Raw genomic sequence first — 22358 nt, 5'->3', positions numbered from 1 at the left:
GCCGGCGGGGGGGGGGGCGACCTCAGCCCCGCGCGCCGCGCTCTGACTGCCCTGACAGGCGGGGGGGGGGGGGGGGCGGGGGCGACCTCAGCCCCGCGCGCCGCGCTCTGACTGCCCTGACAGTCAGAAGCGCGGGGCAGGGGGCGAACCCGGCAGCCGCGCTTCTGACTGTCAGGGCAGTCAGAGCGCGGCGCGCGGGGCTGAGGTCGCCCCCCGCCCCCCCCCCCCGCCGCCGGCAGGGGGCGAACCCGGCAGCCGCGCTTCTGACTGTCAGGGCAGTCAGAGCGCGGCGCGCGGGGCTGAGGTCGCCCCCCCCCCCCTCCCCCGCCGCCGGCAGGGGGCGAACCCGGCAGCCGCGCTTCTGACTGTCAGGGCAGTCAGAGCGCGGCGCGCGGGGCTGTGAGGTCGGGCCCCCCGGGCATGGGGTGAACCCGGAAACCGCCCCCCACCGCTTGCCCGCGGGCCGCACAGTGGGCCCACGCGGGCCGCATGTGGCCCGCGGGCCGCGTGTTGTGCAGGCCTGACGTATTACTACACTTGCCCTGAGAGGCCCCAACAGATCAGGGCTTCACTGTGGTAGGCACAGTACACACATAGGAAGAGACAGCCCTTGCCCTGAAGGACTGAAAATCTAAATAGACAAAAGGTGATAGAAAGCAAGTAGCATTATTCCCATTTTACTGACAGGGAACTAAGGCACAGAGAGATTAAGTGACTTGCCTCAAGTCACATGGGCAATATGGCAGAGACAGGAATTGAGACCAGATTTCCTGAGTCTCAGTCCACTACCTATCAACAAAGGGTATCCCCCCCGGGAGGAGGCAGCTTTCTGAATTGCTGGCTGTGGGCAGCTCAGACAAGGCTGTGTATATGTAATTGCATTCATGGCAAGAGCAGTAGAGCAAAGAGGGAATGTGGGGAGAAGTTAGAGAACTGGAGGCAGGGCTCAGAGAGAGAGTGTGTGGCACTCAGAAGAAGGAAGTGTAGTGGCCAGTGTGCGTGTGGGATACAGCACAGAAGAGAAGTACTGTGTAAAGGAACTGCTGTGTGCCTCTGGACACGGGACTGGGAAGAGTGAATGGTACAGACTGCAAGGGCAGGAGAAACCCTATTTTCATATACTTTTTGCCCATACCCATTACCTACCCACAGTGCCAGCCATATTCAACCTGAGTATTGAAAGCACTAGCTATTTAAGGTGCTGTGAAGATGTACAATGCTGTGTAAGTGCTCAGGAGAAATACTATTGTTGTAATAAATCAACACTAGTTTAAAATAAAATAAAAATCCTACAAGATGCTGCATCACACTGTGTGAGCTTACACAACACAATCACACAGCAAAAGCTAGAAACCAACTAGAGCTGACCATTCAGTGTCCGGTTGACAGTAACACAGACCTATGAAAGATGGTTACGTTGTCATTCAAGATGTATTCCCTCCCTCAGTCTTCCAGACATCCAGTTACTCTGGATAGGCAACATCTATGCCATTTGTCCATAAAAGCCATCTCTGTGACCTAACCCGTGCCAAGGAAGCTCCTGCAGTATATAGGAAAGAGGAATAAATTGGACAGAGATTGCAATAGCATTCCAAGACTGTTTAACTAGCCCAGACACTTTGCTAAGCCAAAAATGTTGGCTGTCCGAAATTTGTATCCGAAATAGCGAGGAGGAACTGCAATATCTATTTCAAAAGAAAAGAAGAATTATAAACTGGAGTGGGGAAGAAGCAGATGCAAAAACATTAGAGAAGTGCATAATATTAAGGACCAAATTTGGGGATAACTATTCAGAGACTTAAAGGTACATAAACCCCGTAAGTACATATAGTAATAAATTGACTACATATTGGGTCAAGCAAGACTAGTCTGAGTGTGTGAAATGGGTCCTGGAGAGGATTATTATTTCTATTGTGCAAGCACCAGCTCCTAAGAACCTCAGTCAGGGATCACAGCCCCATTGTACTAAGTCAGGGGTGGGCAAACTTTTTGGCCCGAGGGCCACATCTGGGTATGGAAATTGTATGGCAGGCCATGAATGCTCACGAAATTGGGGGTTGGGATGCGGGAGGGCGCGCAGTCTTTGGCTAGGGGTGCGGGCTCTGGGGTGGGGCTGGGGATGAGGGTTGGGTGTGCAGGAGAGTGCTCCGGGCTGGGACTAAGTGGTTTGGAGGGCGGGAGGGGGATCAGGGCTGGGGCAGGGGATTGGGGCGTGGGAAGGGGTCAGGGGTGCAGGATCTGGGCGGCACTTACCACAAGCAGCTCCTGGAAGCAGCGTCATGTCCTTCCTCCGGCTCCTACATGGTGGCGCGGCCAGGCAGCTCTGCACGCTGCCCTGTCCACAGGTGCCATCCCTGCAGCTCCCGTTGGCCATGGTTCCCAGCCAATGGGAGTTGCGGGGGTGGCGCCTGGGGCAGGGGCAGTGTGCGGAGCCCCCTGGCTGCCCCTACGCATAGGAGCTGGAGGGGGGACATGACGCTGCTTCCAGGAGCCACAGCACACGCGGAGCAGGGCAAGCCCGTGACCCTGCTCCCTGGCAGGAGCTCGAGGGCCAGATTAAAACATCTGAAGAGCCGGATGTGGCCCCTGGACCATAGTTTGCCCACCCCTGTACTAGGCACTGCTCTCACACTGTGGGGATGCCTGGGAGAGAGGAAACCTTAGATAAATGAGGTCCCACCTATCCAAGAAGCACTCTGCAGATATCTGACTCCCTCCTCACTCTCTTCTCAGGGAGTGCAGGAGTTACTGCAGTCCTAGGAGAGCATTAACCTCAATACCAGCTGCCATGGAGGGTGTGGTACATTACACACATGTTGGAATGTAGTTTTTCTTCCCCGGCCCTATTATGGAAAGAGAGACCTTGTGGTTTGCTGCTAATACTCCATCATGGGTTCCCCCTCCCCCCCAAACTGAGACACACTCAATTTCCTGCTAAGAGTTCTGGGTCGTATATTCCAGTAGACAATTTTCTATAACATTTTTTAAATGAAGTTGCTAAGTGTAGATTTTTAATGAATTAAATAAGGATTTGATAAATACAATCCGTACAGTAGGTCCTAAGTTTATTTTATGCTTCCACCCACATTTTCAACATCTGACTGATTTCTTAGCTGCATTGTAGAATTTGTCATGGTGGGGGGGGGGGTTGCACTTTGGGGCAGTAGTCAGGGTCTGCTGTGGCTTTGAAAACATGCAAAGGAGTGATAGACAGTTTGGGACTGTGAGACAGCATATTAGCTTGATGTTTCTGCCAAAATGGTCAGCAGTGAAATAGTTAATGTTGACAGTGAAGATGTCATTTTTGAGGTGTATATTTTAGTCAAGCCAACTCTACGCATCTCATTGCCTCATATATCCTTGATCTGTACCAGTCTCGGTACCAACCCAGCTACAGCACAGAGATGCCCTGGTTGCATTAGTTGACAATCTTCTTCTGGCAATGGATGAAGGCCATGCATGTATTATACTGGTCTACAATTTTTGAGAAGTCGTCTGCTTCAGAGATAAAATTTGCTATTTATTATGTATTTTGATGTGCTGAATTGAAATATGACAATTAAAACAACTGATTGGCTACTGTTTCTAAGATAGTTAAGTTTTTACATTTTATGTCTAGGTATATTGTGTAGATAGTAGAGTTTTAATCATAAATTGTAAACCTAGGTCTTTTCATGTGTTTATGGTTGCTTTACATGATAATATTTCACCTGTCCTGTTTATGTAACACTTTAAAAATCAGCAAAAGGGTTATATAAATAAAATGTATTATGAAACAAAAGGCAAAAAACTATTCTGTACATAGTTTAGTCCTATTCAGTGTCTACTCGGCGCTTTTTGGCTTGTCTCTTGTATTCATTAAATGGAGCATCTCTTGTCACTGTCCAGCAATAGTCTGCAAGCATTGATGGGCTCCATTTGCCCTGAGAGCATTTCTCCATTGTTGCAATGTCCTGGTGAAATCGCTCGCCGTGCTCGTCGCTCACTGCTCCGCAGTTCGGTGGAAAAAAATCTAGATGAGAGTGCAAAAAAGGTATCTTTAGTGACATGTTGCAACCAAGGCTTTTGTATGCCTTGAGGAGGTTTTCCACCAACAACCTGTAGTTGTCTGCCTTGTTGTTTCCGAGACAATTTATTGCCACTAACTGGAAGGCTTTCCATGCCGTCTTTTCCTTGCCATGCAGTGCATGGTCAAATGCATCATCTCGAAGAAGTTCATGAATCTGAGGACCAACAAAGACACCTTCCTTTATCTTAGCTTCACTTAACCTTGGAAATTTTCCAGGGAGGTACTTGAAAGCTGCTTGTGTTTTGTCAATGGCCTTGACAAAGTTCTTCATCAGACCCAGCTTGATGTGTAAGGGTGGTAACAAAATCTTCCTTGATTCAACAAGTGGTGGATGCTGAACACTTTTCCTCCCAGGCTCCAATGACTGTCGGAGTGGCCAATCTTTCTTAATGTAGTGGGAATCTCTTGCACGACTATCCCATTCGCAGAGAAAACAGCAGTACTTTGTGTATCCAGACTAAGCAAGAGAGCAACAACCTTCAAATCGCCACAGAGCTGCCACTGATGTTGGTCATAGTTTATGCACCTCAAAAGTTGTTTCATGTTGTCCTAGGTTTCCTTCATATGGACTGCATGATCAACTGGAATTGATGGCAAAACATTGCCATTATGCAGTAAAACAGCTTTAAGACTCGTCTTCGATGAATCAATAAACAGTCTCCACTCATCTGGATCGTGAACGATGTTGAGGGCTGCCATCACACCATCGATGTTGTTGCAGGCTACAAGATCACCTTCCATGAAGAAGAATGGGACAAGATCCTTTTGACGGTCACGGAACATGGAAACCCTAACATCACCTGCCAGGAGATTCCACTGCTGTAGTCTGGAGCCCAACAGCTCTGCCTTACTCTTGGGTAGTTCCAAATCCCTGACAAGGTCATTCAGTTCACCTTGTGTTATGAGGTGTGGTTCAGAGGAGGAGGATGGGAGAAAATGTGGGTCCTGTGACATTGATGGTTCAGGACCAGAAGTTTCATCCTCTTCCTCGTCTGACTCAAGTGAGAATGATTCTGGTGCATCAGGAACCGGCAGTCCTTCTCCGTGGGGTACTGGGCGTATAGCTGATGGAATGTTTGGATAATGCACAGTCCACTTTTTCTTCTTTGACACACCTTTCCCAACTGGAGGCACCATGCAGAAGTAACAATTGCTGGTATGATCTGTTGGCTCTCTCCAAATCATTGGCACTGCAAAAGGCATAGATTTCCTTTTCCTGTTCAACCACTGGCGAAGATTTGTTGCACAAGTGTTGCAGCATATGTGTGGGGCCCACCTCTTGTCCTGATCTCCAATTTTGCAGCCAAAATAAAGGTGATAGGCTTTCTTAACCATAGTGGTTATACTGCGCTTTTGTGATGCAAAAGTCACTTCACCACAAACAGAGCAGAAGTTATCTGCACTGTTCACACAAGTACGAGGCATCTCTGCTCACTTTGGCTAAACAGAAATGTGTCCCTTTGCAAAATCAAACACTGACAAATAAGAGAGCACGACACTGTATGATTTCTAGAGCTGATATAGGGCAATTTGTTCAGCAGAGTGATGTAAGCTTTGTTATGATTGCATCATCCATGACTTCTAGGAATAACATGATGCAATTCATATCATGTATGATGCAATACCAGCTTCAGATTGCATCATTCATTGTTTTGCCTAAAAAGCAAGTACTGTCCAAACTCAGTCATAGATTTATTCATAGATCCAGTCAAAGATGTACTTTAGTCATTTCTGGTTTAAATTGAGATCCCTTCCCTTTATAACTCACTTATCCTCCGCCATTCCCAAGTCAAGGGTCGTATATACTGACCCAATAGCATATCTTGAAAACTAGAGCCAATCAACAATTTTAAGCATCATTTTCATTCTCAGTGACCCAGAATTAGTAAAGTTTGACTACATTTATTTCAGAAGCATTTTGGCTGTAGAGCAGTGTTATTAAACCTATCAGCTGCCAGTGATATGGTTCATATGGAGGCGTGTCTGTCTTCCCCACAGACCACAGTGGAGATGAACAGAGCTGCTCTCGGGTGGATCCATTCTTTTCTTGCTGAGCATTTAGTGGAATGTTGGGCAAGTGCTCCTCCTCTCTGAGGGCATGCTCATGTAGGGTTTCCTGGAGTTTAAGGATATATAGGGCTGTTGGGAGCGTTAGTGAGGAGACATATGTTGCAATGTATTCATTGTAGTGATGACGACACCCAGCTCTATAATTATCATATCCAACCTAGTCAAAGCAGCTGATTGTGTTACTCAGGATGTGGCTGAGTGTTATGAGAGGTAGCTGGCTGACGCTCAGTCACACCAGGACCGGGTTGAGGTCGGTTGGTTGACTGAGAAGATACAGTGAGGATACTATCTGCTCCTTTGATTGCGAGTGTCTGTCTGCCTTTTGTTGTTGGAGTTTACAGTCTATTGTTGGAGTTTACAGTCTAGGTGTCTGGTTAGATTTCCAGATGTTCCTAGAAGATCAAGGAGCAGCAACAGCCAAGAGAGCTTGTTTGTTTTTCATTTAGGTATGCCTGAGAGGTTGTGACTGTTTCTTGCAGATGCAGATCTTCCTGCTGTCATCCATGCCTTTGCCACCAAGAAATTAAATGATGCCATGTACTGTACATGGGGTACATCTTCAATCTATCGTGAAACTGAGGTTGGTGCAGAATTCGGCACCCTGTGCTATTGCGTGCATATAACACTGGTTCTCCTGGATCTGCCCATTGGTCTCCAGGTGGAATTTAAGGTTTTAGTTTTGACCTATAAAGCCCTAAATGGCCTAGATCATACCTACCTGAGAGATTGCCTCCGACCCTACACCCTACCCCTGCAATTGTGATCAATATGTATGCTGAATATTCTAGAACCAATCTGAACTAAGTATGCTGAAGGATCTAACCTCTACAATGGTTCCAAATTCCCATTTTCCCTTCTTCTACCGGCATGACTTGAATACTCCTGGTTTTGAATTCCTGGAGTTTAGCATGAGTTTTGACATGCAGCTCCTTGTGTTTCACTCCTTTGTTTTCTGCTGCTTGGGGCAAATCAGGTTCAAGAAGAGTAAGATTATCTTTTCACTGTTGCTTCAGCAATAGTTCAGAGAGGATGAGCATCCAGTGGCAGTACATAGGCTACATTGTTACCTAAATAAACAAGGTTGCCAAGCTATGAGGATAATGTCATCTGTCCCTGCTTAGCTATTATTTTGCAAGTCCATTTTTCAATGTCCATAATGATCTTTCTCCAGCTCCATTTCCTTGAAGAAAGATGCAGTGATAATAGCATATGTTTAATCATGTTAGATGTCTGGTATTTTTCTGCAATAAGTCATAGTACCCCATTAGATACCATTTCCTCAGGAAATCCATATAAGAATAGTAAACTCTATAATGCTACTGTGATTTTTGTGACGGTTGTTGTGGACTGTCATGAGGTGCAGCTCTCACCGCCAGATTGGTGCCTCCTCTTGGTGGCTCTGAGGATTAGCTTGAGGCCACTCCCTCGTCCACGGTCTGCACACCGTCACACTCTCTCTGCTTCAGGAATTGCAGCGTCCTTCTTCCCAACTCAGTCCTCCAGCTAGGTCATCCTCTGTGTTCCCCCTTCTGGGGGTCAGTGTCTCAGTCCAATAATTATGCCACTCCCCCAGTGGCAAGTGGGGAGGACCCAACCCCACCCACTACTCTGGGTCCCAACCCAAGGACCCTGTAAATAGCAGACTCCTGCTGTGTCTCTAACTTCTCTCGGCACTGCTATGTTTCCCTTGACCCCTTTCCCATGGCCGCAGCACCTTCTTCACCCTTACCTCAGGGCACTCAGCATGTCAGACCCAGCAGCCAGCCAGGCGCTCCCTCTCGCTCCCCCAGTCCTGCCAGCAGCTGCTCTGTCCAAGGTGCTTGCTTCCATCCACCTGCTAGGAACCCAGTCCTCCCTCCTTGAGCTCCAGGCAGCAACTGACTACCTCTGGCCCTGCCGCCCTTTTTATGTGAGCCTGCTGAGCTCTGATTGGCTGCTCCTCTCAGTCTCTCTCCTATTGGCTGCCTCTCATGCAGCTGCCTTGGGGCTCATTTAACCCCTTTTATGCCATCACGTGGACACTAAAATCACTTCTAGCCACTTTGAATGACCATTAATGGCCATAAGAAAGTATTGCTTTTTTTTCAGCAAAGCAGTGGGAACATACTAATGTACATGAATCACACCTTTCCATGGATGGGGAAGGGCATGTTCTTTAACACCCTTTCAACTCTATAGCACTTTACTTTCTGCTCAATATCTTTATTAACTCCTGGTCACCAGAAATAGCTTTGCACTGAGACCTTCATGTGACACATTGCAGAGTGCTCCCCTCCCCATAGATCCCCTAACAATCTGTCTTAATAGAATGAAGGTGTTAGCACCCGCAGTGCCCAAAGAAAGTAGCCCAGTTACGTTTAAAATGGATCTTTTTTTAACTATAGAGGATTGAAAGCCACCTCTGACAATATTTGGCCAGGCATTCCTTCTGTATTCCCGTATTCTTGATAGCAGAGGACTTTTCTGAGTCCCCTCAGCAATCTTTGGAGAACAAAGATAGCTCACCAATATGTAAACAAAAGAAAACATCCCATTCTTCTGTGAAACTCTCCTAATCTTCATATGGTAACTTTGATTAAACCATCAGCATGACCACGTTCTGCTGATATTCCATACCATAAGTAGTAAAGAGCTTGCAATGCTGGGCAATAAAAAATATTTATTTAATATGGGTATAAATAGCTTTAAATAGTCACCGTTTTTGTACCTAAGATGAATTTAACCACAGAGACACTTTTTGGAATGTTCACAAACCAGAAGCTATGGACAGATCCTCTTTAAATACAAGCATAATTCTTTTTATTGCTGGCTAAAGTTCTCGAGGTGAACGCAACTGGTCTCTCTTTGCCATCTTCTAGCACTGGTCTCTCTTTGCCATCTTCTACCAAATGCTATATTTCAATATCGCAAGCTAGATGGAGTGGTTTGTGAGTGTCATAGTGTTTGTGTGCATTGCTGACTAATTTTAATTTGTTAGAAGAAATAGCACACTCCCTTGACTATTTCCAGAGCCTGCCACTCCAGCAAAGGTTTAACATAGTTGGGAGGTTTTATAAAAAGTGGCCATAGTATTTTAACAGACTTCAAAATTAACACAGTTCAGAAACACTTTCCAGTTTGGCTGCAATCTTTTATCATTCAGAGTAAGTCCCAGATACTCCACACTTGGCTGTAAAAACTGACAGTCTGTTTAACTTGGCCTCCATGCAGTTGTGAGCGAGTGAGCACTTCCTCACAGTCTCTAGGTGTTGCCTTACAGAAACCCCTGAAATTACAAGGTCAAAGCAACAAACATTACTAAGTCCCTGCAACATCTGATTGCTCATACCTGGAATATTTCCCATTCCTGAACATCTCAAGCGAATAGTTCACCAGTGTCTACCTAGATACTACCACCATCTTGTACCCTTCCCAGCCAGGCTTCAAACCAGGCATAGAACAGAAATGTGGGCTGATTGCACTGATGGAGGATCTCAGGGCCACATAGCCATGCTCATATTATTGGAGCTCTCCACAGCATTTGAGAAAGCTGCCATCTTGCCTCAGAGATGTGGCAGGGACTAGTGAGGTCATGCTGCAACAGCTCCATTCATTCCCCTCAGATCATACCCAGAGAGTCCTAATGCTTCCAGAACCTTCCACAGTCCCACAGGTATCCATCCTCTGCCCCATTCTATTCAACATCTACCTGAAGCCAGTAGGGGGGACTGTGAAATCGCATTGACTAAAATGCAACCGCTATGCAGATGATACCTTGCTCTACATTTCTTCACATCAGCTGTAAACAGTGCAATCCCCTAGATACCCAAGGGCACGGTCCTTTGAATGTGTGACATGCTAAGTAAATACTAAGTAGAGCTGGCCAAAACTCAGAATTTCAATTCCATGGGAAGTTCTGATACTTTGGAATTTATTTTTGTCCTAAATCAGAACAAAAAGTTGAAAGTTCCCATGAAATAAAATTTCCATAAAATTTCATTTTGACAACGTCAAAGCACTTCCTTTCAATTTATATTACGTTTTATAAACCCACTTCCTTTCGATTTATATTACATTTTATAAACCCAGCACTGATATGATATTACAGTTGAAACAAAGTGCTTTGCATAGAAAATTGATAAACGGGACAGTTACAGCGCAACGCTCTAAAGCACACTGCAATTAACACCGCTGTAGTACGCACTACAGGCTGTGTAGACCAGCCCTTAGTAACCAATTTTCATGTTACTTTCTCAAATTTTATTCTAGATTAGTTGTGATTGATCACAAAAGTCACATGGTATCAGTTCTGGTTTCCTGAATGATTGTGACTGAGTCTACCTCATGTGCTCAAAAGGATTAGCAAAAGCCATTTTGACTTGTTTCCTCCAAGGCAGCAGTGGCAGTTTATAAAGTCTCTCTGTTTAAACCAATCAGGAAAAAAAAAATCTGTGGGGTACTGCTTCCTATTACAGTATGGAAGATAGGTTGTTTAGTGTTCTATGCGCAGGCCATCCAGGATTTTAGAGGGCTTGGCAGCCCCCAGAATACATTATAGATATGATTAACAACAACAACAACAACAAAACATACACATACACACACACAAAGATGGCTGGACCTTCCAGTGGAAGTAGACAACAACAGCAAGGGGGTTAAAAACCTCTCTGTAGGAAACATTTTATGTTGGAAATGGCCTATGTTTAAAAAATATGAAATTTAACAAAAAGTTGTCAATGAAAAATGGAAAGTTTTGATAAAGTTTTTACCACAAATTATGTTTTCTTATTAAAAAAAACCAACACAATTTCAGTTAAAGAATATGATTTCTGTAAACATTTCACTAAAAATGGAAGCCACCTCAAAATTTAAGGTCTTTTGCAGTCTTTTTCCTGTTTTTCAATGGCGTTCTAAACCCCAGGATGCATGGCAAGAGGAGTGGGTTGGGGGCAGAAAACTATGTTATCTGTTGGGGTACTTGGGTAGCTCAGACAAGCAGGCATTCTGAACATTGAGGTTCTGCTATCACTTGATCAGAATCTATATACACCCCAATCACAGAATGCAGCTGCAGGTCATGTAAACATATCTGAGCTAGTTTTAATCTACCTCGCTTGGTTACTGGAGCTGCGAAGCTGCGGCAGCGAGGGCTTCAGAATGGGCTGTACAAGCCCACCAGAAGCATGGGTAAATGGTTTGTGCGGCTAGCTAATACGGCCACAGTTTCACTACTCTGATACCCAAGATAACTAGATTCAAGCTAGCTCATTTATATCTACATGAGCGGCAGTCATAACCTGTAATTGCAGTGTAGTCATGCCCTTTTTTATAGCTCGCCTATGTTAGTGCTCAACTGTTCGTGTCTTTTATTTTACTTCATTCCCCTTGTATGTTCATAGTAAAAAGATCATAAGAGTCAAGAATATTTTGGGTACACAGCAGGATTTCTGCTAAGAGCCTGACTTTTCTGCTGACACACCCATAACCAACTGCAATAACCATTATGACTTCAGCCTCCAACTCACTTCCTGACATCTGGTGGCCCATAATTCTTGTTTAAAGTCACATGGCTCCTTGACTATCTCCTTTTTTGGTAGCTCAGGTCTATGTGCTGTCCAACCCCCTACATAGGTGTGAGGCTATCCATGGAGTACGGCACTACCTATGGTAAGTGAGGGAGGCAGAAATTGTCTCAGTAAGGACCCTCGGGATTTGGCCTAAAGGTAATAGCTGACTTTTCCCAGATTCCCCAGGAACATTTACTGTCTCAGAGCACCAATTTCTTCTCCTGATCATGTCTGTAAATTACATAGTGTTGCTTTCCAGTGATGAAAATTAGATACCATCTACACCTTGTTTGGGAAAACTAACACAAGGGATATGTTGTGTCAGGATACATATTTACACATGTAGCCTCTAAACTGAGTTGTAATAGTATTCTCCCTCTCCCCCCTTCACTGACTTTACAAATCATAAATATTCCCAAACAATAGTTCTCTACGGAGACAGGAATACCAGTGTTCCCTTGAACATACTGAGACATTCCTTATTCTTGTTGAGTTTGTGAAGTGATCATAAATGTTAAGCTTAAATTTAATATGAACATCATGTGCGTGTATGGTGTTGAAATCTACAAAGCCCTATTACCCTGAAAAGAATGTGGGAGATCGCTATTATTTTTATGAATATTATATGTACCTTCAATTATAATGTATGTTGCCTGGGCACAAAGAGTTAACTTTGTCTTCAGTGGAGGGGAGCAGGGAAAAAGGTTACTCCTCTGCAGGAAGGCAGACACTAGGTGTAGATAGGTGAGTCATTGATACTTACCCCCTCAAAAAATAGGTTATCAAGACCAGTCGTCATTTTGTCCCAGTCCAAGGGGAAACTGCTGGCCAAAAGTCTCTTGATATGCTAATGATTCAGATCCACCGTAACAACCTAGAGGAGATGGAAGGCCATTGCACACTGATTGTGACAGAATGGAAAAAACCCCAGGGAAGGACAGGAAGAGAAAAAAGATGTTAGAATCTGTTAAAAGAGACTCAACAGCAAGACAGTGCAGACCAGAAGATAAGACTGGGCAGGAGAAGAGGGGGTACAGAAGAATCTTGGACTCCCTGGAAAAAACACTACGGGTATGTCTACACTATGAAATTAGGTAGATTTTAATAGAAGTCAATTTTTAGAAATCGATTTTATACAGTCGATTGCGTATGTCCACACAAAGCGCATTAAGTTGGCGGAGTGCATCCTCACTACCGTGGCTAACATCGACTTACTGAGCGGTGCACTGTGGGTAGCTATCCCACAGTTACCTCAGTCTCTGCCGCCCATTGGAATTCTGGGTTAAGCTCCCAGTGCCTGATGGGGTAAAAACATTGTCACTGGTTTGGGTACATGTTGTCAGTCTCCCGTCCCTCCATGAAAGTAATGGCAGACAATCGTTTCGCACCTTTTTTCTGTGCAGACGCCATACCACGGCAAGCGTGCAGCCTGCTCAGCTCAGCTCACCAACACTGCCACTGTTCTGTCCTGGGTGCTGCTGGCAGCAGACGGTGCAGTAGGTCTGCAAACCATCATCATACATCGCTTCCACTGCAACTCTGCTCTGCTGCTATTGCCTCGATAGCGAATTTCTCCATGTTGTCTGTCATGGGCTCCTCGGGAAATGTGCGCGGTGCTAACCATCGTCCTCCACCGCTTCCGCTGAAACTCTGCTCTCCTGCAAACGTCATACCACGGCAAGCATAGAGCCCGCTGAGCTCACCGCTGCTGTTGTGAGCATTGTAAACACCTCACACATTATCCTGCAGTATGTGCAGAACCTGCAAAAGCAGGCGAAGAGGCGACAACAGCACAATCACGATAGTGACGAGGATATGGACACAGACGTCTCTCAAAGCATGGGCCCTGGCAATTTGGACATCATGGTGGTAATGGGGCAGGTTCATGCCGTGGAACGCCGATTCTGGGCCCGGGAAACAAGCACAGACTGGTGGGACCACATAGTGTTGCAGGTCTGGGATGGTTCCCAGTGGCTGTGAAACTTTCGCATGCGTAAGGGCACTTTCATGGAACATTGTGACTTGCTTTCCACTGCCCTGAAGCGCAAGAATACCAAGATGAGAGCAGCCCTCACAGTTGAGAAGCGAGTGGCAATAGCCCTCTGGAAGCTTGCAACGCCAGATAGCTACCAGTCAGTTGGGAATCAATTTGGAGTGGGTAAATCTACCGTGAGAGCTGCTGTGATCCAAGTAGCCAACGCAATCTTTGAGCAGCTGCTAGCAAGGGTAGTGACTCTGGGAAATGTGCAGGTCAGAGTGGATGGCTTTGCTGCAATGGGATTCCCTAACTGTGGTGGGGCAATAGACGGAACGCATATCCCTATCTTGGGACTGGACCACCTTGGCAGCCAGTACGTAAACCGCAAGGGTACTTTTCAATGCTGCTGAAAGCACTGGTGGATCACAAGGGATGTTTCACCATCAACGTGGGATGGCCGGGAAAGATGCGTGACGCTCTCATCTTCAGGAACTCTGGTCTGTTTGAACAGCTGCAGGAAGGAACTTACTTCCCAGACCATAAAATTACTGTTGGGGATGTTGAAATGCCTATAGTTGTCCTTGGGGACCCAGCCTACCCCTTAATGCCATGGCTCATAAAGCCATACACAGGCTGTGTAAGAGTGTGGACTCACCCCTGCGGCGCCTCCTGTTGGTCATCCTTGGGAATTAGCTCATTTTCCAGCCAGGAGCACCCTCTGCAGGCCGGTGATCTGCCTTAGCACTGGCCCCCGTGTCCCTCCCAGGACCCCGGTGCCCCTTTAACTGGGTGCTGCCCCCTGGCAGTAACCCCTCACAGCTCTGGGTCTCCCTCCCTCCCCCCCAGGGGAATCCCCACTCACTATCCCCACTTCGCCTCAGTCTTGGCTACTGCCAGTCCTCATCTAGCCCCCATTCACTGGGGCAGACTGCAGTGTATAAGCCACTCATCACAGGTAAAGGGGTTTGGACCTGCTGCCTCTGGCTACCTGTGGGCTTCCCCCTGCAACCCAGTACCTAATAGGCCTTACCAGGCCTGCAGCCTGGGGCTTTCCTAGGCCAGAGCTCCCCAGCTCCCTTGGCCTTTCCCCAGCCCTGCTCCACTCCAGATACCTGGTTAAGCTCCCTGCAGCCAGGCCCTTCTCTCTCTGAACGCAGAGAGAGACTGTCTGCTTGAGCTCCTGGCTCAAGCCTTTATAGGGCCAGCTGGAGCCTGCCTCGGGAGGGTATTGGCTCCAGGGTGATGAACAGTTCCTTGCTGCCAGGGAGAAGGGATTCTCTGCTTGCCTGCTGTGCACTATCCTCAACCTCCTCCTCATCATCATCTTCCTCATCTTCAAACTCCTCATCCCTGTTGCATGAGACTCCCCCCTTGCAGGTGTCCAGGGACAGTGTTGGGGTAGTGGTAGGGGCCACCCCCAGAATTGCATGCAGCTCATCATAGAACCGGCATGTATAGGGCTCTGACCCGGAGCGACCGTTTGCATCCTTTGGTTTTTGGTAGGCTTGCCTCAGCTCCTTAACTTTCACGCAGCACTGCTGTGTGTCCCTGTTGTAGCCTCTGTCCATCATGCCCTTGGAGATTTTGGCAAATATATTGGCATTTCATCTTTTGGAACGGAGTGCTGCCTGCATGGATTATTCTCCCCATACAGCGATCAGATCCAGTACCTCCCGTTCAGTCCATGCTGGAGCTCTTTTGCGATTCTGGGACTCCATGGTCACCTGTGCTGATGAGCTCTGCATGGTCACCTGTGCTGATCAGCTCGCCACGCTGGCCAAACAGGAAATGAAATTCAAAAGTTCCCGGGGCTTTTCCTGTCTACCTGGCCAGTGCATCTGAGTTGAGAGTGCTGTCCAGAGTGGTCACAATGGAACACTCTGGGATAGCTCCCGGAGGCCAATACTGTCGAATTGCATCCACACTACCCCAAATTCGATCCAGCAAGGTCGATTTTAGCGCTAAACCCCTCGCTGGGGAGGAGTACAGAAATTGATTTTAAGAGCCCTTTAAGTCGACAAAACAGGCTTGGTCGTGTGGACGGGTGCAGGGTTAAATTGACCTAACGCTGCTAAATTCGACCTAAACTCGTAGTGTAGACCAGGGCTAAGATCCAAAGGACTTAGGTAGGGTGAAGAAACTGGGGTAGGGTCTTGCATCCAGGTATTATTTTTCCATAGATCTGTAAATTTCTTGTGCCGTGTCTACAAGTAAAGTCTGTGTGTGTGGTTTAGAAGTGCCTTTGCAAAACCTGTGTGTTACTTGCTTTAATTGTCAGGAAGGCCCCGAAGGGTGAAACAATAATGCAGACTTCCCCAAACGGTGGCGCTTTGGAGAGGCTTTGTGGACCTTGGGAAGTTAGATTGCAGGTTCCCATTGCCTTTTTACCTGTACCAGTGTTTTTCCACTGACTGGTGTGAAAATCAAACTTTGAAACAAAGGGTTCCTGCCATATGCAAAAGCTATATAAGGCAGAGGAGTGACATCATCATGGTTTTTCACAGACTCCTCGTCCAAAGGGACTCCTGGAAACACCTGAGGAACAAACACTGAACTGGAGGGAAGTGCTGGACCCAGGCTAGAGGGATTTTTAGCCTGTGAATGAAACAGCTGGGGATTCCAAGATGTAAGTTAGTGCATCTTGCCCCTTAAGATGCCTGCTTGCATCATCATTTAGGGTGAGATTTTGCTATTCATATCAGATCTATGTAGTATATTAAGCTTAGTTTGTGTGTTTTGTTTATTTGCTAGGTAATCTGCTTTGATCTGCTTGCTACCCCTTATAATCACTTAAAATCTATCTTTTATAGTTAATAAACTTGTTTTTGCTTTGTCTAAAACCAGTGTGTGTGGAAATTGTAACTCAGGGCAGAAAGCTGTTGTATATTTCCTCTCCACATTGCGGGAGAGGGTGAATTTCATGACCTTACGCTGTACAGTGTGCAGCGCAAGACGGTATAATTTTGGGTTTACACTCCAGAGAGGAGGTGCGTGACTTAGAAACTGGGAGGTGCCCTAGCTGTGCCTCCCCATGCAGAGCTGATCATAGCATCTGTATGTAACTGCAGCCGGGTGTGTCCCTACCTGTATGTGTGCTGGGAAAATGCAGGCTGGAGCCTGGGAGAGGGCTTGGAAGGCTGGTCACAGCAGTACAGTGTAAAGGGAGCCCAGGCTGGTGGGTCGGGGGGCTCAATGGTACCCCAGTTCCAGGTGGAACCCCAGGGGGAACCCGTCACATCAGGCAGTACTCTAACCACCCAGATGGTCAGTCTCTCTCAAGCAGCCTATGTCACCAAAATGAAAGTGTTCCAACCAGCTATAGTATTTGTTAGGCACTGCTAGAGCCACGAGTAGCTACTGTAGTTTTTGTACACTGGTTCAGTTCAGAATTGTTATGCATTTGAATTGTGCAGTGTAGAGTATGATTATTTTTACTTTTTTCCTTCCCAGATGCCTATTACTTAGCCTCAAGCACAGGGCCGGCTCTAGGATTTTTGCCGCCCAAGGCAAAAACAATTTTGGCCGCCCCCCCCCCCCCCGCGTTTTTTAATTACCCCACCCCCACCTCAACTCCGCCCCTTCCCCAAACCCCAGCCCTGCCTCCTCCCCCCAGGCTCTCAAGCCTGGGAGGGAGGGGGAGCAGCGGCGCGCGAAACAGCTGTTTCGCGCACCGCGGCCGCTCGGGATTTCCCCCTCCCTCCCAGGTTTGAGAGCCTGGGAGGGAGGGGGAGACCCCGAGCGGCCGCGACGCGCGAAACTGCTGATTCGCGCGCCGCTGCTCCCCCTCCCTCCCAGGCTTGAGAGCCCGAGAGGGAGGGCGAGTAGCGGCGCACGAATCAGCTGTTTCATGCGCCGTGGCCGCAGCAGCGGAGGTGCGCTAGGGCGGCCGGGGCACATTTTTAGGGGCGGCATTCTGGCGCCGGCCATGCAGTTTGTTTTGCTGGTGCCTAGAGCCGGCCCTGCTCAAGCACCTATTTATGATCTGGTCCCATGTGACTGGTTTATGCTGGTCACATCATCTACAAAAGTCTCATGATATTTGGAAGAGATTTTTATTGTTATATAATTTGTTATCACTGGGCCAGTTTGTGGCTGGCTCTCATTGGATAGCATAAATCAAGTGTGGGCAGTAATGAGTGATGAAGGATTTTATGTCACTGAGGAACTGGCTGAACCCTTGACTTGTTCATTGCAAGACATTCATATTTGATATTTTAAAGGTGTAGAATTTTCATAAAGTATAAAAGTGGGATTTCAGTGTTAGTCACAAACATTTTCAACCTTTACCCTTTTTCAAGGAAGGGTTTTGTTTCAATAAGCATATGCTGTACATTAGTGCCAACAAGTTTTGCATTCTAGTTCTCTACATACATATAGAGGTTCTAACTCTCTAAATCCATTTGCTTTTGTTATATCCCATTCACCATTCTTCATCTGCTCATTCTGCTTGCTCCTGGTCTATCACATACCTCACCAGCTTCTTTTCAATTTAGGCCCCGGTCCTCCAAACACTGACCATGAAGCATTGTGCTTACTTCTGTGCATAGTCCCACTGAGGTGGATGGGGGTGTACACTATGGTGTTCGTAGAACCAAACTGTTAGATTTTAACCTCTTCAGAGTAGTGATCAAGGAGCAAAATTGGCCAACTCGAGGCTAAGCAAGCCCGTGCTCCAGAATCTCAGCTTTCAATAAAAGAAAAACAACAAAACCTCTATCCTTTATGGTTGCAAAGGAGTGCTACAAAGCTTGAACTAAATCCAAATTAATGCAATTTCTACCTGAGTTTACAGAGCGCCTGAAATAATAGCTTTGAGTGTTGCAAACTAACTCTGTTTATATCAATGGGACATTGATTCAAATAGCCAGTGATAAAAATGTTGCCATTTATGTTAACTATTTCACTGCTGATCAAAGCAGGAAAGAAAACAAAGGAACAATGAAGAATCCACCAGGGGTTATGTCTCTTTTTGGTGTCATGAACAGGTAATGCTTAGGAAAGCACCAGCATTTATTTTTTCCCCAGTCTGTGGAGCTAACGAGCAAGAGGCAAGGAGTGGACCCAAAAAAGCATCTGAGTCCCACCAAGGGGAAGCCAAGTTCCACTGACACCTTACCAAGGATGAGCCAACCTTGAGGAAGCCACCAAAGCCTGCAGGAACACGTTCTGAACAACTGCACCCTCTTCTCTGAGTGATCTCTCATTCTGGTGTCTCAAGTGGGTGGAACATGGTTTGTGAGCTAAGATAGGTAGAGCACCGTTACTTTCCCCTTCACCCCATGCAACCCCTAGCAGCAACTTTGTCTCCTTCCCCTCTCAACTCCTGAAGCACACAAGGCACAAGCCTTGTATAATTTAATTATGACTGATTAAGTCAACTCCTCTGAAGGTCAAAAGGGGGGTAAATACTAGATATTTTAAATATATTAGATTAACACTATAATTTTAGCTATGACAAGGATGGGATGAGAGAAGCAGCCTTCACTCAGGAAACACACTACCTGTACCTGAAGAAATTAAGGTTAAGTCAATTGTGCAGATGTTTACCTCTTCATATACTGTTCTATGCTACTAAGGATATGTCAACACTACAGAGGTTATGCCCAAATAGCCCTACAGTATAGAGGCAGCTTAAACTGACAGATGGTTTTTTTTTCTGTCAGCATAGGGACACCATCTCCCTAAATAAAGTTATTTATGTCAACAGAAGCCTTCTTCCATGGACATAGTGGCATCTACACTGGGGGTTAAGTTGGCATAGCTGTGGCACTCAAGGTTGTGGTTTTTCCCTCCCATCACCCTGACCAATGTAGCTATGCCGATATAACTTTTCAGCATAGACCAGGCATTAAGCAAGAGAGGATCACCATTTCATCATGCAAACATTTCAATTTCCTAATCTCGTAGATGTGCCAAAGATATTTTTATTCTATTAATTGATAATTGTTGGGAAAACTCTGGTTTTAAGCAATGTTTGTGTCCCTAGCTCCTATAATCCTGTGTTCTTTGTGTCTTTTGTTTTCTCACTACTCTCTTTCCCAGTTGGTATGCACAGGGGATTTTTGCATGTCCAGTTTCTGTGAATAATCTCCCACTAGTTGAAGTAACCCTTCACACATCTCTAAATTCTTCCTTTCACTCTGTGCTAACCTCATTCTTCCAGATGTTTGGGAGGTTTTGCATTCTGCCAAGAAGAACTAATACAAAAGGGGAGCTCATAAATTTTGTTGGCTTTTTTTCCTTTCCATGTCAAAACAATTGTTGGGACATATTCTCATCACCTTCCATTTTCATTTAACAATTTTGGTGGACAGTTTTGCCCCATGGAAACAGTTGCTTCAAAGTGTGAGGTCCTATGCTGGTTACATTATAATGACCTCTTCTTATTTCCTAATTAGAGTAGTCACGAGACCTTTATGAGACTACCAAATGAAGTCTACAAATTCCCAGATGGATCTGTTCTGAGGAAATGGCCACTCTGGCCCTTTGCAGGGAAATCGTGTCATTCTCTATTGCCAGAAAGAAAGATCCTAATAGAAGCTGAGTGAGATGTGGATGCAGATTGCCAAGCCAAATAGTGTGCAACATAGGGTGGTCTCCTTTATCTGGAAGCAGAAAGGACTAATCAAATATCAGAGTAGCCATTGGAAGTGACTTGAAAAAGATTCACAAAATATACTTCACTCATTTTGTCCACTGTGGAGAATGAGGGAGATAAATGTAATATTTACTATAAATATCACCAGTTATCTGATAAGGATTTTAACTTGCCTGAATGCAGGGAGTTGAAAATCAAAAGGAGGTTGTAAACGAGGAAGCCCACAGGAAACAATGTGATGGCAAAGATAAGGCTCCTGGAAGAAACAAGAGAGAGGGCATCAATTGAGGAATACTCTGTGACTGGCTCCCTCCAGGCTCGAGTGGTTTACTGAGCCTAGGATCAAAGAAAAATCTAAAACTCAAAGATGCTAGAAAAGGAAGGACCAGTGGAGCAAATGTCCAGAAGCTACTCGGAGTGCCAGTGAAAGCTGACTGAAACACAGAGACAGAGAGACTGCTACAGCATGATGGGCTGCTTCTCTCTGCCAGAGATGGAGTTAGCTGGGCTGAGGGGAACTCTTACAGTAGCTAGAAAGGAAAGCCAAACAGGTGTAAGTAGGGCACATGCATGTAGGCCTTTTATTGTTTTTACCCTTTGCTCTACATCAGGGGTCGGCAACCTTTCAGAATTGGTGTGCCGACTCTTCATTTATTCACTCTGATTTAAGGTTTCACGTGCTGGTAATACATTTTAATGTTTTTAGAAGGTCTCTTTCTCTAAGTCTATAATATATAACTAAACTATTGTTGTATGTAAAGTAAATAAGGTTTTTAAAATGTTTAAGAAGCTTCATTTAAAATTAAATTAAAATGCAGAGCCCCCCAGACCGCTGGCCAGGACCCGGGCAGTGTGAGTGCCACTGAAAATCAGCTTGCGTGCCACCTTCGGCGCACGTGCCATAGGTTGCCTACCCCTGCTCTACATGCTGTGTACCTTTGAAGATGCTGTTTCTGTGTCTCTGAAAACATATATGGTCACAGGCTTCTGAAGCGAAACTATTACAGGGATCAAAACCAAATTGGGCCTGTGTCGTTAACATGGTTTGGCACTTGGGGCTACAGTCCAGAGACCCAGTCTGAGTTCCACCCACAGTGAGGTGCAGGAAGCCAGGCTTGTTACATCAGGGGTGCACTCAAGAGGGCTTAAAGGGGTCTAAGGCACAGTTTATCCTGTAGCCCTAACAGTGACAGTTTGCACTTCCGGTTTTAAACAATTCTCATTTGGGGTTTCAGCAGTAAGAGAGTATTTTCTTTTGCAATAGATTAGGAGGGTCCAAAAATATAAATTTTAAATAAAAAATTTGGATTTATTTTTGCAGGCCATCTTGGAAATCTACTTCTAGATTAAACTGTCATGGAAAAATGCCACGGTGGTAAATATGACAGGTTGGCATAGAGCAATAAGTAGACAGTCACATATGCAATTATAGATAGCACTGACAGCAACATCTTTACTCAAGGTTGCCTAATACTTTCCATCACAACACCCTGCTTATAACTTTGCCAAACTAACTGTTTGGGCTGAAATGTTCCATGCTAGGTGTCTGCCTCCAGCTGGCTTATTATTTTTTAAGTTTCAGCAAAAATCGTTCAGTTGTTTCCCAATAACAAGGGTAAGGAAAAATACATTTTTAACATGGGGAAAACATTCTTACAACTGCTTCATTGAGAAGCTGTAGTGCTTTCATGCTTTGGAGCAGGAGCTTGAAATTTGGTAGAGAAGCCAGGCTGGGGTCAGAAATCTGTCTTTGGCTAACCCCTGAAAATTCAGCCAATTTCGACCCAGTAATAGCTTCAGAAAAAAGTTGGAGTCCGCACACATTCAGCAGAGGATGGCATGAAAATTCTCCAGAGATTCTAATTGCACTGAGCATTTTTTCCTGACTGGCTCAGAGAAAGGAAGGAAGTGCGTATCATCTATAGCCACTCCTGCTAAGAAAGAGAGCCAAGAATGGCTTCTGCCAAGCTGCCTGACCACATGGAGTGGCTTCAGCCAATGAAAGAATGAGAGCAAATAACTGGTGACTCGTCTGAGCAATCATATAAGCGTTCTAGTTCTCTAATTGTCCCTGTTCTGTGCGAGTGTGCTTAAACA

This window comes from Emys orbicularis, chromosome 1 (assembly GCF_028017835.1).
Source record: "Emys orbicularis isolate rEmyOrb1 chromosome 1, rEmyOrb1.hap1, whole genome shotgun sequence".
Classification (NCBI taxonomy): Eukaryota; Metazoa; Chordata; order Testudines; family Emydidae; genus Emys; species Emys orbicularis.
The sequence above is the reverse complement of the archived record's forward strand: the minus strand, read 5'-3'. Positions refer to the sequence as shown.